Source organism: Macrosteles quadrilineatus, unplaced genomic scaffold (assembly GCF_028750875.1).
Source record: "Macrosteles quadrilineatus isolate MER2022 unplaced genomic scaffold, UCM_ALF_1.0 Scaffold_2__2_contigs__length_208266976, whole genome shotgun sequence".
Lineage (NCBI taxonomy): Eukaryota > Metazoa > Arthropoda > Insecta > Hemiptera > Cicadellidae > Macrosteles > Macrosteles quadrilineatus.
This window is the reverse complement of record NW_026542595.1, coordinates 70,568,878-70,588,300: the sequence shown is the minus strand read 5'-3', so window position 1 is coordinate 70,588,300 and position 19,423 is coordinate 70,568,878.

Here is a 19,423-nt window from a genome sequence, read left to right as displayed (position 1 = left end):
AATGCTTCCTGACATTCATTATCCCATTTAAATTTAACACCCTTTCTCTTTAGTCGATGCAATGGCGCGCATATATCTGAGTATCTCGGGATATATCGGCTCCAGTATCCGCACATACCTACGAATCTGCGTACCTGTTTTACTGTGTTCGGTACGGGAAAATCTTTAATGGCCACGGTGCGCTCGGGATCAATGCATATAGTGTTATCCTTTATGCGATGGCCAAGAAAATTTATCTCCCTGCAGAAAAATTTGGCTTTTTCTACATTTACGGTAAGGTTGTTTTGAGATAAGCGGTTTATTACTTCCTTTAAATGCTTTAGATGATCTTCTTTGTCCTTGCTATATATTACAATGTCATCCAGGAATTTTATTAAATATACAAACTTTATGTCGTGAAATAAACCATCAAGATAACTCGATAATACGCTGCTACCTACTTGAAGTCCAAAGCTGACTCGCTTATATTGGTATTTACCAAATGATGTGCAAAAAGCTGTTAAATGGCGGCTGTCCTTTGTTAAAGGGCATTGTAAAAATGCTTTGTTCAGGTCTATTACAGAAAAATATCGGGCTCCTTGTAGATGTTGGTATAGGTTATTTAGGTCACCTATCGGGTAATCCATTTTTACGAGTTTCTTATTTAGTTCTGTATAGTTTATAACTAATCGATCCTTTTTGGTGAGGAATGCGGGTGATGAATATGGACTAGTCGATACTTCAATGATATCTTGAGCTAATAAATCGTCAACTATGGTTTTCATTTTTTGTAAGTTTGGCGGACTTAAGTAGTAAGGTCTGGAACTTACTGGAATGTTATCTGTAACTTCAAGTTTCGCCTCTAGATTTAATGCAGAACCAATTTTATCTGTGAATACATTTTGATAATTATTTATTAATTCGTTGACTTCCTGTCTCATGTCAGAACAACCAATTAACATTTCATTTAATGATTCATTTTCTTCATTTAATGAATTGTTAAGCTTTATTATTTTTCCAGGCTTATATTTGAAGTAGCAAACATTATTCTCTAAATCAATTATCAGTCCTTTGTTTGACATAAATGGCATGCCTAAAATCATGTCATAGTTGTCATGTTTCATGACCAAAAAATCCTCCCTCCAAGTAAATGAACCAATCTTGATTTTAAATTTACATTTACCCAACACGTTTATTTCGCTATTGTTAGCAGCGAACATGGTACCTTTCCAATTTGTTAGTGACTTTACAACCTTTAATTTGTTAAGTTGCTTATATAGGTCATGTGTTATGAAGTTTTGGCTGGCTCCAGTATCCAATAAAGTATTTACAATTAAATTTTTATGTACATTGACTTGAATACAAGGTAGCTTATTATTTACATATACTTTCACTCGGTTATGTTTTACATTCCTGAATTTATTCCAATCCTTTATTATTTTTCTCAACTCAGTTTTATATTCAGGTGATTGATTTTCAGTATTAGATATCTTGGTGTCATCGGGAATACAAGTATTTAAGTTAGTATTACTCAATACTCCCTCATTTATGAGTTTTTTTTCTTCCTATAACATTGGCTAGCAATATGACCTGTTCTATTGCAATTAAAACATGTTTTAATCCTAGCATCATGATTAGAGCTTGAATAATATGGTCTAGCTTGATTTTGGTGAGGTTTAGAATGCTGATTACACTGAGGTGTGAAATTAGGTCTCAAGTTATTGCTGGTGGGTTGACAATATTGCTGAGGTGTGAAGTTGTGGACTTGAGTTTGGTTAGTAAACATGTTATCCCGTAAGTAATCATTGTATCCAATGTTGTTGAGGCTTATACATAATTGCTCTAGGTCACTGAATGTTTTAGGATTACTTTCAAAAATTATTTGATTCCTAATTTCTGGTCTCAATCCGTTCTTGATGAAACAAATAAGCTCAGGTTCAGATAACTTAGTTTTAAGGATCTGATTGCTTATCTTGACCTCGTTTATGTACAAAGATAACGGTTCATTTGGGTATTGGGGTCTGTATATTAATTCTTGCTTAAGTTTTTCTCTCAATGTTATTGGAATGAAAGTGTTGACAATATCTTCATGTACTTTATCCAAAGTTATTCCCTGTATTTTCCCTTGTAATATTTTTGTACTGAGGGGAGGTTGCGAATAGCTTGGCAAAATTTCATAAAGTTGGAAGTCTGTTAAATTGGTTTCAGATCTTATTTTAACCAAATTTCTTAAAAATGCGAGTAATGGGTTTATGTCAAGTCCATTTGTGATTGTTATATTATGTAAATAAGCTTCAGCTGGGTTAGATAATTTATTGAAAATACTTAGATTTGGATTTGAGTTTGGAGCTTGCTGTGAGTTTAACATAGCTACTTGAATTGATGGGTCTTGCACATTTATTGGAATCATTGGGTAAAAGTTTGGGTTAGCTTCAAGTGTAGTTTTAGCTTCATTAACTATTACTTGATTTTGTTTAATGGGAGTGGAGCTTTCATTGGATGTTGTCATTACATTTACATCTAAATCTGATTTAGCATTTATTTCCTCTTCTTCTAATAATGATTTATTTAGATTTTCTTGATAGATTTCTAAATCCTGATCAGATATTTTATTTTTAACTATTAAAAATTTCTCTGACAGATCTCTTATCTTTGATTCTAGCTGCTCTAGTGTGATAGCTAAACTTGGGATGACTTGACATTGTTTTAGGTTAGTGATTCTTAACTGTACATGACTTAACTTAGCCTTTATCTTAGCTATTTGTAGGTTAGTAGGATTTTCTTCAGCTTGTTCAATCAATAACCCTAGTAAGTCTATTTTAGCCTGTACTGTGTTAAATTCTTCATTTACACTAAGTTTGCCAGTTAAGTTAGATATATCTGGCAATGTACTTATAATACACCGTAGTTCCTTTCTTAATGCTTCTACATTATCATGTGTAGATTCTTGATTTCTACACAAAATCTCATATTTGAGTTCGTCCTTACTCAAATAATTAATATTGAATTTTTCCATTACGGAAAATTATTATTCAATTTAATTCACCATTTAATTTCCCTGTGATTATTATGCTTGAAATATAATCACTTCATATAATATTGACAGTCTGTTTTGTATTTAGCTTGAAGTTTGCTTGTTAAATAAATATTTAATTTTTTTTTAATTTGGCAAGTTGACAAGTCAGCAGAGTTGCGCACTTTTATGTACCGCAAGCCTTGAACCAAGTGCTTGCATTTGATGGTAAAATGATTAATTGCATAATTTGCACTTTTTGTTCAAACACTTGATGATATAGGGTAATTTACAAGATGTTTTAGATAGCAGCAGTGTTGGTTCCCCATGTATCACTTTGCCCAATTATATGCCAATTTTGGGACAAACAGTACTTTACTATTTGAATTTCCCCTTGTCTAGCCTTTTTAAATATTAAATATTATTTTCTTCTTCAGATATTCATATGCTATACTACAATTGGTTAAATGGTGAGCAATCAACGATCTTCATAGTAATATACATGACATTTAATTAAATCAAATTCTTCCCTTCTAAGTACATTACTTCTTGTAACTAATTACTTCTAATATAAAAAAAAACAGTCTTACTTTAGTCAGTAGACTTGCAAATATAGCACCGGACTGGTACCCCAGGGCTCGGATTCGAGTTGTCAAATTGATAGCCACAGCACACTTGAAACTCGTTCTGGAAATATGTCCAGAAAATACTAGTAAAAGGTAATCATTATTTTAATATTAGAGCATTTTAAAATATATTCATACCTTTCACAGCATGTGATTTCCTGACCAAAACAATCATGAATAGTACTGTGACAATTGTTACTTTACATTTTAATTTAACAGTTTCTCAAGGTGAAGTTATATAAAATCATCACATACTTATTAATTCAAACATATTAACATTAATTAGCATAGCTTGAATAATATTTAATTAATTTTCAATATTTGTGAAACATGTGCTTTTTATACAATCTGTAACAGGAAATTGACTTTGTATTTACATTACAATATTACACTTTGTGATCACTTGCAAAAATATGAATTCATTATTTTTGACCATATAAGAGTCTTGATACCTGAAATACAATACATTATACATTTGTTCAACTTAATATTATAATTAAATAATTGTAACTTACATGACAACGAGTGTGTGTTTGCTATGGGGCCCAGACATGAACTAGAACTGAACTAATGACTTTACCATGAATCTCATCTTTGACCAAGGATGATAACAGCTGATTTGCAGGATAGCCAACAGGTTAGAGTGATTTGCTCTTCTTAACCAAACAACAAATTATATCATATACTGTATTTTATCCTAAGTGCTCATTTAATTTACTTTGTTTTAAAATGATGAAAATTAAAATATTTACATAGTAGTACAGTTTTAAACTCAATCGTAGTTTAGTACCAAAAGACCTATAACTTATGATATGGAGAAAACACCACAGTCACAGCTACTGTTTTTCTACGGACACTTCATTTCAGTAACTAACTGATGTTTCAAGACTTGAAAGAATTGTTCTTGCAAATGTTTTGTCACATTCAGATTTTTTCGTTAAAGAGTAGAGAATTCCAGAGGCTTCCTCCTGCACATGACACTGACACATATGTGCATGTGTCACTGACATCCTGACATCTTTATTTCCTGATGACGACTTCTACGTGAGTAAAAACTGGTTACAATTTAGCAACACATTGGATCGCATATGAAAGCAGGCATTTACATTAATTTATAGTAAAACAACTTTGATGTTAAATATATGATAAATACTAACAGAGTACCCGTCCTTCGTACGGGAGTGGCATATAAGTATAATATGCTTAGTACAGTTATACTCAAGCTTAGCGTTTGCAATGAGGGAGGACAAAGTTTGATAAAATTTGCTTGTTTAAATTTACGGTATACTATAGTATTACACATCTACGATAGCCAAAATGTTCTACCACTTCACCCAAACAATAGAAAAAAATGAATTATTAAAGATTCACAAAATATCGCAAATTATTCGTGAAATTAAAAACATAAACATAACTGTAAACAGACAGTTCTCATTGTGTATCACAGTTTTTTCTTGCTGCTTAGTTCAAATTAGCTGTTTTCATAAATGAAAAAAAAATAGTGCTGCATCCTGTTGGTAAATCTTATAACTTTTAATGCCTTTGCATATCATAAAACCAACCTTTTTAGTTGAAACAGCTGACTAAATTCTTTAATTCCGTAAGGTTAACCTGGGAAACTCTAGAGCCACTTTTGAGACAAAAATATGCCTATATGTTAATCAGGAATGTGAGCTATCAATATGCCAAATTTGAGCCCAATCCATCCAGTAATTAATACGTGATTGAACTTCAAACACACAAACAAACAAACACACAAACTTTCACATTTATAATATTAGTAAGATTTTACATTAAATGTGTTCTTAAAATAATATTTTGAAACAAATTTTGTCCACAGTGACAAGTCCATTCTTATAAAAAAATGTAATTTAAAAGAAAACACGAAATAAAAATGTTATTTTATATATTTTTTTTTGTTATTTACAACTTGTACAATTACCTTACAGTATATTTAGTTAAACATTTAAATCTATAATTGCAGGAGATTCATTTATTTTTCTGACCACTGACTCTCATGGTTGTCCCCAACCTCTTCATGAGACTTCTCCAGCTCAGTGTTTGCTGCTGTCTGTTGGTTGCTGTTGTTTTGGCGTCTCTCTTGGCTGAACCCTCTCCAAGTTGTGCCGTGTCTTTCTGAGGACCAAGCTCTACCAAGACTTGCGCATCAACATTCCTGCCGAGTCTGAAGCCAAGTCCAAATCTGGAATCTTGGCCTAAAAAACACTACTTTATTAGTATATTTTAGTATAAGTTATACAGTATGTTGAAACTATAGGGATTAAATAGTGTATTTAGGATAGATTTCAATTGTGATAATTTTACCTCGTAATTAATAGCCTTCAGATCAAATCCTAGGTTACAGAAATGAAAAAAATGGATAAGTCAGAAATTGTTAACATTATGTCTAGATGGGAAAATGGCAACGAACACTAAAAGTTGCCAGCCATTCTTATGGGTCACACTTAATGAATTGCTGAGTTCCTAAAAAAAGACCAGACAAACTAAATTTTCAAAAAGGAAAAAAATTACGGGTAGAAATAAAACATTATGGAGTAAGAAATTTAGGTTTATAGAGCAAACTAATTAAAATAGTAATACCTTTAACTATTTATACAATCCAATAGTTAATGGTAGTACTCAAACTCAAGGTAATACTACATAAAGTCAAAATTAAAAAAAAACCCTGCATCAGAAGTTGGTTCGAAATATGTACATGGGTTCCATCGGGAACGCGTCAAGGCGCCACCACATCAACCCGCCACCAAAAAGAAGAAGACGTTTGAGGTGGCGGGTTGACGTGGTGGCTCGTTGTCAGAGTGGCACGTTGACTTGACCGTACACGACGACCCGCCACCTCGGATAAATGTGGGGTAGCGAGTTGTCGTGGTGGCATGTTGTCGTCTACGTGCGAGGTGGCGGGTTGACGGCAGCGATAATGGGGCGTACACGACAACCCGCCAACTTCGTTGGCCAAAGCCGCGGCTGTTGTCCGTGCATTATAAAATGCATCACTTTTTGCAGTTTACCTGGACATGTGTTATCTAGTTTACTGTTAAGTTAACTAGACATTAGTAATTGAGCAGAGCGAAGCGAAGCTCTTTGGGATCAACTTCAATGCAATCTTTATAATACTTACCTAATCTCAATAACGGCTGAACATATTCTAGCCAAACTTATGAACGTTGTTTTGTCGAATGTTTAGATGGTTTAGACGGAACTAATTTCAATTTTTGATAATGCCTATATAATTTTAAAGCAACTCAAAGTTTGTTTTAAATTTTAACATTGGTCTTATGGGTTGCCATGGTTGTTACAAAATAACAACGTAAATGTAAACAAAACAAAGAATCATAGCATATGTTTAAATCAAGCCATGGCCTAAACACAGTACAAAGGAAAACAATTTGAAGATGACAACTGATCAAATAATACAGATAAAGTCTTAGGTTTACATTTATATAAGTCGCAATTTAGAAACGACCACTGATGGAATATAGGTACAGTCATAGATAAATAATACTTTCATAGGTACAGTAGTTAACAGATTTGATTTACGTAGCAAAATAATAATTATAACAAATAACATTTTATCTTAAACAAATTGTAGGTAATCAAATTCATGGATCAATCTCATAAATGGCAAACTTAAACAGGTCCATGACATAGGAAGTGGTGAAGGAAGTGTAGTAAAGGCGAGAAGTGCAGAGTTTGGGCAATGTTTGTGGCAGTTACATTAATGTATCTGCAATACTAAAATGTTATGGGAAGGGAGGGAAACAGGCCCACCTTAGGAAGTAGTGAAGGAAATAGTAAAGGGGAACGATCTGGAGTGTGGTAACCGTATGTGGCAGTTAGATTAATGTATCTGCAATACTGTAATGCTATGGTAAGGAAGGGAAACAGGTCCATGACGTAGGAAATGGCGAAGGAAGTATATGGAGTTTGGGAAACGTTTGTGGCAGTTACATTAATGTATCTTGAGCCGTGACTACTTTCCACCGGCGAATGTCACGACTCATAATCAATGGTCAAATTGTTTTTTTTTTTTTTTTATAGTAGGTTAGTATGTGTTCGCTTTGTTGCTGTTCAAGCTTCACTCAATGACTCTGTGCGTCACGTTTTCTCCCCTGTGCCGAGATTGTCATAGGTTGAGTGACCGTGTTTGTGACTACATCGTCCGTCTACATTTATCTACTATCATCCAAGTTTTGTTTTTTCAATTACTTGTTTTTTGGTGATTTTTAAATTGCTGTGGATACCTTTTAAATGATGGAGTAGTCTCTCGTGCCACCGGCACCTTGATGGGGCCCGTGAGGAGGACTATGAGCTGGACCGTTTCGACCTTGGCGAAGAGGAAGTTTGCAACACCCTGGCTGCCTCTTGGACTATGGCCCCATCTCCGCCCTGCTTGCTTCCCCCTCCGGTGCTGAACGTATAGACCTAGCCCAAAACTCAAACCGCACAACCGCAAGTTACCGCCTGTTGTTATGTTTTGTAGATTTTTATTTATAAAAAAAAAACAAGGAAGAGACTCTATTTACAGTTATGGTTATAGGCCTTCACAGTCTTTATTAGTTGTTATTGCTTTTTAAATTTTATTCACTAAATTCCTTGTTATTGTTTTTCAGATTTTATGTCAAAAGCCCTTATAATTTTTAATTTTAGATTCATTCTGATTTTTGGGGCCCCTAAATAATTCAAGTTACCAATTCTAAATAAAAGAGTTATATATATATATATATATTTATATATATATATTTATATATATATATTGTTGCTATTTTTAATATTCATAATTTTTGAAGGTTAAAACTTATTAATTTCCTTTTACTGTTACTAGCCTATTTTGACGATTAAAAAAATGTTTGTAAGTTAGTAGGCTATTTGGGTAGCCAAATCATTTTAAGTTTATTGAGGGTTTCATGTATTATTGTTAATGTTTGTAGTTGTTTATTTAAATGGTTTATTACAGCTCGTTTCTCTCAAATAGTGCGTTGTTCTTGAACCTCCATCCATGGTTCTCACTTTGTTTGTTTTTTTTTTGTGGGCCGCTCCTCGGGCCTGCAATACAAGTCGTTGGCCTGGGTGCAGGTACGAGGGCGCGGTTCAATCTACAATACTAAAATATTATGGGAAGTGAGGAAAACAGGTCAAAGACGTAGGAAGTAGTGTAGAAAATAGTAAAGGCGAACAATCCGGAGTGAGGTAACCGTCTGTGGCAGTTAGATTATCTGTAATACTATAATGCTAGGGGAAGGAAGGAAAACAGGTTCACGACGTAGGAAGTGGAAGTAGTAATAGCTAGCAGTGCAGAGTGTGGGAACGCTTTAATGGAAGTTAGATTAATGTATCTAAACTATTAATATGCTATGGGAAGGAAGGGAAACAGGCCCATGACGTAGGAGATGGTGAGGGGAGTAGTTTAGCAGTGCGGAGTGTGGGAACGCTTTGGGGCAGTTAAATTAACGTATCTAGGATACTAAAATACCATGGGAAGGAAGGGAAACAGGTCCACGACGTAGGAAGTGGTGAACGAAGTAGTAAAGGCTAGCAGTGCGGAGTGTGGTAATGCTTTGGGGCAATTAGATTAACGTATCTAAAATACTAAAATACTATGGGAAGGAAGGGAAACAGGTTCACAACTTGGGGAGCGATGAAGGAAGTAGGGGAGACCGGGACTGGTTGTCACATGGGCTAGTTGTCACAAGGGTTGTAGGTCCTCTAGTTTCCACTAGAATGTGCCGATTTGTGCTTCAGCCTATGCAGCATCCTTCCGTTGTTTGTTCAAAGTAGTATCAGACCCTTAAGTAAACAGGTGGTTGTGTTGTGTCCAAAAATCATTTTTTCTACTGGCTGAGTAAGTTTTTCTTCGTTAACATATTACAATACTGTACAGTAGTACTTAAGTTATTTGAAGGGTTAAGTGGATGAAGGTGGTAAGTAACATTTTTGTAAAATATGAGTTAGCTAGATGGATGAAGACTATAAGTGATGCTTTATTTGGGACACTGGTCGCCTTAGTCCAAAACACAACAATAACTGAGATAGTTTTTACAATTAGGGGGTAAGTGCAGGTAACTGAAACAAATGTAATGAATGAAGGTGGTAAGTGTTCCCACTTACCACCTTCATCCACTAAATTCTACACTTACCCCTTTTATCCATTCACTGATGTGCATTCCACCATGGATGTGCACTTATTGCTTTCATCCATTACTCTATGTGTACTTATTCCCTTCATCCAGTCAATCAGCTGTGTTTATGTTTACCTTAGTTGGGTTACAAACCATAGTGTGTTGATGCTATATAAACAAGTTTTTCGTTTTATAACAATTCTAAGTAGTCATGTCTCGCAGAGCAGATAAAATACTAGGATTACTGACTAATCCACAAACAACTATTGAAGTAAATGATCCTGCAAGTGTTGAAAAACTACCTAATGATTGTCCTAACCTACCAACCACAGAGGAGAATAAAGAAAACCAGAAAGTGAATGCCTTGTTTGAAACCTTTGAAGGTAAGCATTTAGGTTATATATTATTCAGTAAGTTCTTTTTAATACATTTGTTGTTGATTCAATTTAATAGCAGGTTATTGTTGATGCAACTGTTTTTTTTCATGTGTAATATAAGGAAATGCCACACGGAATGAATACCCTAGTGTTCCTAATAAAACCTTAATTTTTAGATTTTGTGCCTACTAACTTATATTTGGGACATTTACTGAATGCATATTATTTTGTCTTAAAATTAACTGAAAACTAGTTATACTAAACTACCCCACTTCATGCTGCAGCAGTAAGGTTATGTGAGTTTGTAGGTAATAACCCTTGGTTTGTTGTACATTTTAAACAATGGTAACCTAACATAATCTTAACTGGCTTTGTAATCTTTATTATGTACTTCTAATTTCTCCTGTTTCTTTCAGGTGAATTTGTGTCGCCATCAAGTACGCCTAGTGAAAGCTCAATCTCCGATCTCTTCAGCTCTGACGGCGAAGAAGAATACGTACCGGACTTAAATGACCTTTCATCAAGTGATAATGATCTAACTTTTGTTAAAAAGGTAACAAACAAAATTGAAAACAAGAAACAAAAACGTTATGTCGATATCAGTGATGAAGAAGGGATCGCTGGAAGTACTGATAGTGACAGTAATAGTGGTAACATTGGTTTCTCTCTTATAACACGTAAATATTCATCAAAATGTGTAAAGACCAGTGAAGTTGAAAAACTAAGTAGGCCTAGGCCTAAATCAAACCATCAGGAAAATGTGTATGTTAAGCCTAATACTGCGGTTGAAAACCCAAGTAAAGTAACATCTGATCAGGAAAATCACGATCATTGTCATGCTAACGATGACCAAATCAGTGATTAAGAAGTGATCGCAGGAACTACTGATAGTGATAGTGATAGTAACATTTATTTCTCTTCTCTAACATGTAAGTATTCCTCAAAACGTGTAAAGACCAGTGAAGTTGAAAAGCTAAGTAGGCCTAAATCAAACAGTCAGGAAAATAGGTGTGTTAAGCCTAATACTGAGGACGAAACCCCAAGTAACGTAACATCTGATCAGGAAAATCACAATCATAGTCATGCCAATAATAATCAACAAGGACAAGAAACTGAACCTCCAAGAAAAAAACAAAAAGTGTTTAACCTGCCTGAAAAAAAATCAAGGAAACGAATTTGCAATCCTGATACTTGGAAGAGAAATAAAGCGAAAATTCTCAGACAGCAGGGAAAAGCCTACACCTCCCAGAAAGGGATAGTCATGAATGAAAAGGTTGTTAACGAAGTGATATTATGTACCTAATGGAAATTGCAGATTCAAATGTAACGAGAACTTTAATCTTGAACAAAGAAAAGAAATACTATCTAGTTTTTATAAACTGGATGTTAACTCCAAAAACAACTTATTGTTCAGATCGATTGTGCCTGTAAAAGTTGAGAGACCCAAAAACAATGTCCCAAAAAATAGAAGTGCCTACCAGTTCTATGTAAGAAGCAATAATGATGACATAAGAGTCTGCAAAAAAGCCTTATGTTCGTTATTTCAAGTAGGTGTTAAAAAAATAGATTTATTACATGCTAAAATGGTAGATGGAGCAAGTGCACCTCCTTCTGACGGAAGAGGCCGCCACGATTCAAGGCCTCATAAAATAACACATGTAGTAAAGAAATATATACGGGAGCACATTCAGTCATTTCCAGCCGAGTCTTCGCACTACTCAAGGAATGTAAATCATTACAAGAAGTATCTTTCTCCATTACTAGATGTGCCCAAGATGCATAAATTGTACTTAGAGCTATGTGAACTTGAAAACAAACCTTCAGAGTTCAAAGTGAAAGAATGTTCCTACCGGAAAGTATTTAATCAAGATTTTAATTTATCATTTGGCCATCCCCGTAGCGATACATGTTGTAGGGGAGACCGGGGATACTTGATACATAGGGAGACTTGATACACCCCACCTAATTTATTACTCTATGGTTAGAATCAGCTGCAAATCAAACCAGATACTCTTTAGGTTGTTTCTAGTTTCCTGTGTTGTCTGGAATAATCTGCTGCACATGATCTGCATATGGTCTTGAAATATTTCATTTCCACACTTAAAAGTAAGTATTTCCTATATCTATATAAATGTGTCTCACGCATATAATTTATATTTTTTAGTTGAAATAACATGTTACATTGTAAGGTACATATTTAGTATATATGCTCTATCAACCTCAGCTCTTCTAAGTTAACCTCAAAGGAGATATGGAACTTGTTATGAAAAATGGTCATAGAGGGACACTTGATACAGTTTTCAAAGGGATATTTGATACACTGTATCAAGTCTCCCTATATTCAAATTCATCTTCTTTAGCCATTTTTTATAAATGTTTGTTATAAATATTTATATATCTGTGTCAAATACTGTTGGTTTTATTGGCTAAACTTGTAAAATGACCACTTTAAGTTTAACCTATAACTATGTTAGCTTGTGTGATTTGAGTTTGTAGTTACCGGTATTTTGCCATTTATTTTTTATTTGTGTAGTTATTTACGGCCTAATAGGTCTAACTTAATTAGCCCACTTATAACCTCAGACTTTATGAGCCTAGGCCTAAACCTAGGTAAAACTAGGTTACAACACTAATCCTTTGGACTAACTTGTTACTACAAGTGTTTTTTTCTTTTTTTTTAGATGCCGATGTTTTACAAACCGAAGCCTACTACCAATGTACGAAAGAAAATCTCATCTGAAACAATGGAGGCAGCTGTACGAGAAGTTGTTGACGATGGAATAGGATTGCGGAGAACAGCACTTAAGTATGATATCGACAAAATGACCCTTCAGCGGTATGTTAAAAAATTCTTGTCAAAAAATGCAGAACCATCTTCAATGACATTTGAGCCAAACTACCATCAACAACAGGTTTTTACAAAACAGGAGGAGACCATGCTTGATTTTCTTCCAGCCTCAACCACAGACAGACCAAACCCGGAGGCTTCTGAAGGAAACTCCTCAGACCAGCAACCCACCGGGCCTAATAACACGAGTTCAAATCCAGGAACGTCAAGCGATATTCCAACTGACAATTATTTATCTCCTGTAATAGGCCTAGAGATTGAAGTAACAAGTACTCCTGTCTCTAAGAACTTGAAAGAGAGAGAAGGGGAGCGCCACATTCTTACCCCTGAAGACATAGCTCCATATCCGAAGGCAGGTCCTAGGAAGGCCCAAAGAAAAGGTGGGAAGAAAAAGGGCAAAACTCTTATTTTAACAGACACCCCTGTTAAATTACAAATTGAGAAAGAAGTGAAGGAAAAGGAGGAAAAAAAGAATCAGAAGAAAGTGAAATTAAATTTGTTTACATCAAAAAGTAGGCCTGTGAAAAAATTTAAATCAAGCACAAAACATACGCAACCCTCATCTGAAGAAGAAGAGTGGGAGTCAAGTGGGAGTTCCAGTAACTTTGAACCAGAACCACTGTCGGAAGAAGAAGATAATTCAATAAATGTTGGAGACTGGGTGCTCGTAGCCTATAGGTCAAAGAAAAAGGTTCGTAGATTCGTGGGAGTCCTTAAGGAGAAAATTTCTTTTGATGAATGGAACGTTAAGTTTGCTCGCCACATCGAAGGCAGTAAGTTTAAGTGGCCTGATTGTGAAGACATCAGCTGTATCGATGACGGTCAAATTGAAAAAAAACTGTCACCACCCAAATTTCAAGAAAAAAATGACAGATTGACGTTTTCTTTTCAATGAAAAATTTGAAGGACTATGTATCGAATAAGACAAAAATTATCTTGACTTTGTTATGAAACATGGCCAATATCCGATGTATTTAAATATATCTATAAATGTTCTTCAGGTGGCCTAGTTATATTGTTAACGAAAGTAATGTTTATTTTGTGAAGGAAAACCAATTTGTAAGGTTAAATTTTGTCTTTTAAAAGTTCAATTATAGCCTAGACTTGTATTTTTAATATAACTGTAAGCTGTTTTTTATACTTTTTGAATAAAACCATAAACATATCTTGTGAGTTCTTACTATTATAACCAATTTAACCCTGTGTATCAAGTGTCCCCAAAGCTGTCTCAAGTATCCCACCCCTGGGGAGAATTGATACACTTTGCAGGCTTTTATTAAATAAAAATAAAAAAATATATAACATGATTTTTAATGTTTGAAACTTTGGGTTTAGCTAACCAAAATGTTCTGTTAACAGAAAAAACTGGTTAGGTGGTTCTAGGGAAAATAGGAAAAAATAGAAAAATATAAGTTATAAAACTGTATCAAGTATCCCCGGTCTCCCCTACATGTGATGCGGGAGAGAATAACGAAGAACACGAATTCACCTACAAAGAGGCGTTCTCTCATCAAATAGCCGACAGAGAAAAAGCTCGAACCACCGAAAAAGTCTGTTACATCACTGTTGATCTTCAACAAACTATGCCTCTTCCAAGACTTACCACATCAAAGGCTTTTTATCTAAGGCAGTTATGGTTTTATAACCTAGGAGTGCACATAATAGCAAAAGACACTGAAAAAGCAGACTTTTGTACATGGACAGAAGACATTGCAAATAGAGGCAGCAGTGAGGTAGCTAGCTCACTGATGACACTATTTGAATTGGACCCAACTTTAAAACTAAATACAGACCATTTAATAATATGGTCGGACTCATGTTCAGGCCAGAACAAGAACTTTGGCCTAATCCTTCTTTACCAGTACCTTATAACCAAGAAAGTCTATAAAATAATTGACCATAAATTTCCTGTTGTAGGTCATAGTTACCTCGATTCTGACCGTGATTTCGGTCACATAGAAAAGGACCTTAGGAAACATGAAAATATTTATGTACCTGAACAGTACAGGAATATTATTTCTAAGGCAAGCAAAAATAACATGGTGGTTGATATGGCCCCACACTTTCGGGATTTTGATAATCTGAAGGAGAAACTCGATCTTACTCAAAGAAAGACTGACTTGCTCGGTGAAAATGTCAGATTCCGAGATGGAATCAAATGGATCAGAGTAGAGGAGTACGGAAGCTATTTATTTAAAGAAACGTACGATGAGTATACTCCGTTCAAAAAAGTTTCATTAAAAAAGCAAGTCCCCAACACGAAGTCTCGAAAGAATGAAGCCCTTAGTGCTCAAAATCTTACACCACCAGCAACTCCAAAGAACGTCCGTATCGACAGAATTCAAAAACCACATGTAGTCCAGCAGCTAGCTATACTTTAGTGTGCAAACTTGCGTATACTCAATATTCTTGCATAACGTTTTAGTTTGATGTCTAGGGAGTTTAAAAAACCTAGGTGTTTACCTCCTACCCCCCACGTTTTCCGGCTATGACGTAATCGAAATGGCGGCCATTGATTTTTAAAAAGCGTATATTTCGCAAACTATTTGTCGGATCGGAATGAACCTTTTTTTATTTAAAAGATAAAATTAAATGCTATCTGTTTTACATTTACACATTTGTTGTGTGTTTAGTAAATTTTTCGTAATTTTGCAAAAACCTGTATTTTTTAATATTTTTGTGTTATTTTTGTTTGTAACGTTTTATTGATACAATATATCAAAAACCACCAATAGAAAAAGTTGTAGAACGTTTAAAAAGCTTTACAAAAATACCAAATTCGATATGTTTTACTCAAAAGATTACGTCAGGAAACTAGATAAATCTCATAAAAACCTATTTTGGCACAAAAACGCCTATTAGTCCGGCATCTAGGGCAGTGCACAAGTCTTATATAGACAGTTTTACCATTCAATGTTGATGTATGTGTCTAAATAAGTGTTTTCAACTCGGGTGTCATGTCTGCACCCACTGCAGTTTTCGGTTATGACGTCATCAAAATGGCGAAAAGGGCTATATTAAAAATAACTATATTTTACATACCATGTATCGGATTGGAATGAACCTTTTTTTGTTTGAAAGATAAGTTTACATGCTATCTTTCATACATTTACACTTTTGTTGTATGTTTAGTACATTTTTCGTAATTTTGCAAAAACCTATATTTTTAAATATTTTTGTGTTATTTTTGTTGATTACGTTTTATTGATACAATATATCAGAAATGACTTAAAGAGAAGGTTGTAGCACGTTAAAAGGGCTTTACAAAAATACCAAATTCGATATACTTTACTCAAAGGATCACGTCAAGAAACTAGAAAAATCGTACAAAACAACCTAATTTGGCGCAAAAACTCATATAAATCCGACATCGATGGCTGTGTACGAGTCATATATAGACAGTTTTGCCATTCAATGTTGATGTATGTGTCTATAGAAGTGTTTTTAATTTGGGTGTCACGTCTGGACCCACTTCAGTTTCCGGTTATGATGTCTTTAAAATTGCTACATGTTACGATTTCACCAACTATTTTACTTAAAATAAGACCATTACCCCCTTTTATGCAAATAAAAGCACAACAAATCAATGTAATTAGTCCATAGGAATGTTCCCACTATATAAATACCCCGGGTGCAGCAATCCTGTTGACTAAGCGAATTTCCATTTGCCTGGGTTGATTTTCAATTAATCTATTAAATTAACATTGTTTAAGAGTGCCTAGGTTTGCTGCTAAAGGGAAACTAATAAAGTGGATTTTTTATTAAAATATTAATGGCTTAGGGTTGTATAAATAAATCTGCCAAGTTTGATCAAAATATATCCATAAACAAGCCAACTACTACAATTTACAATATTGTCCATAAATAACATTGGAATTTTAAATGAAAAATGTTTTTATTTTCTCCTTAACCAATAACCGTACAAAAACACTTTTACATACTGTACTACATTATTTGTTTTTTCAAGGTCTTTCAAAAGGTTCGGAGAAATATTGATAAATTTTGTGTTATAAGGGTAAAAAAAAGAGAAAATCCCATTTTAGTCCCATAAAACCACTCTTTGAACTCCGTTCCTATCATCCGATCCATTATCCGATCATGCTGGTTTGCGAAATTATCCAAATTTATCCCGCCTTACACCTTCAAACCAAATTTCATCTAACAATCTAACATTTGAGCACATAGGTTTTTGGCCTCTGGGGACATCAAAATAAAAAATGTAAACGGTCCCGGACCTAGGTATTACAATGAGACTTGCGATAATAGCTACTTTCAAATGTGGAAAATTCGCTAAAATGTGCTTTTGAAAATCACGTAACTGCCTTCCACCATTTGTGTCCAACTAATAGTGCAAAAGTACTTGATGCTGTCGCAAATAAATATACAAATTAACTTAATAAACAACTTTATTATTAAAAGACAATATTTGTTTGTGCAACTAGTGAGCAAAGGAAAAATATAATGTGCAACTCGAGTGCAAAGTGCGATTGACACTTTCGAGAGAAATACTTACTCGAATGGTTTCTCGAGTGAGTCAATCGCACTTTGCACTCGAATTGCACATTATATTTTTCCTACAGTTACCATAAAACAAATAAATTGGTAAATAAACGTAACATATTTTTACACAGAAGTGAACTTTTAATATGACATTTAATGATACAACAGTACAACAGCTGACCAGCTGATTTACAGCCAGTGCTGCCAACGTATTTCGCGCGCATACGACCTTGTCTGCATGTTACGCGCTCACTATTTCGTGCCTTCACGTTGTAAATCTGAAGCGAGTGAGACAAGTACGGTAATTAGAGTGAGACAATGTTTTTTGATGTGCGAATTGGCCACTTTGCTTTCTCAAATCAGTGAGAGAACATGTACATTGTTAGGTATCTTTAGGAAAAAGTATTTCCTTATCACACAACCAATGGACTGTAAACAACACACATTGTTGAATACCTATCAAGTACAACTAAATTTATAACTGTCCTGATTGTTTTTTTTTACCCGTCTGATACTTAGGTAACATACCAATTAAATAAGTTACAACTTAACTTAATTGGCCAATAATGGTATTGCTTGGTACTAGGTAAGCTTTTGCTTAAGATTAAAATTAGGATATTATTCCTATAATATATTGGTTTATCACTCTTAGTAAAAAACACGTTCAATTGTTCGTATATGAATAACTTAGACTTCCAGTATAGACCCCATTATTCAAAATACAGTGAAAAAGGGAAGACTATAAACGTTGTGTGTCCGTAGAGACGATAACTTGAGTTACTTTTGACTTGAGTATGATTTCGATGTAATTTGGTTTGTAGGTGTAAGGCGGGATTAATTTCAATAATTTTGCGAACCAGCATGATCGGACCATAGGAACTGAGTTCAAAGAGTGGTTTTATGGGACTAAAATGGGATTTTCTCTTTTTTTTACCCTTATAACACAAAATTTATCAATATTTCTCCGAACCTTTTGAAAGACCTTGAAAAAACAAATAATGTAGTACAGTATGTAAAAGTGTTTTTGTACGGTTATTGGTTAAGGAGAAAATAAAAACACTTTTCATTTAAAATTCCAATGTTATTTTTATGGACAATATTGTAAATTGTAGTAGTTGGCTTGTTTATGGATATATTTTGATCAAACTTGGCAGATTTATTTATCCAACCCTAAGCCATTAATATTTTAATAAAAAATCCACTTTATTAGTTTCCCTTTAGCAGCAAACCTAGGCACTCTTAAACAATGTTAATTTAATAGATTAATTGAAAATCAACCCAGGCAAATGGAAATTTGCTTAGTCAACAGGATTGCTGCACCCGGGGTATTTATATAGTGGGAACATTCCTATGGACTAATTACATTGATTTGTTGTGCTTTTATTTGCATAAAAGGGGGTAATGGTCTTATTTTAAGTAAAATAGTTGGTGAAATCGTAACATGTAGCAATTTTAAAGACATCATAACCGGAAACTGAAGTGGGTCCAGACGTGACACCCAAATTAAAAACACTTCTATAGACACATACATCAACATTGAATGGCAAAACTGTCTATATATGACTCGTACACAGCCATCGATGTCGGATTTATATGAGTTTTTGCGCCAAATTAGGTTGTTTTGTACGATTTTTCTAGTTTCTTGACGTGATTCTTTGAGTAAAGTATATCGAATTTGGTATTTTTGTAAAGCCCTTTTAACGTGCTACAACCTTCTCTTTAAGTCATTTCTGATATATTGTATCAATAAAACGTAATCAACAAAAATAACACAAAAATATTTAAAAATATAGGTTTTTGCAAAATTACGAAAAATGCACTAAACATACAACAAAAGTGTAAATGTATGAAAGATAGCATGTAAACTTATCTTTCAAACAAAAAAAAGGTTCATTCCAATCCGATACATGGTATGTAAAATATAGTTATTTTTAATATAGCCC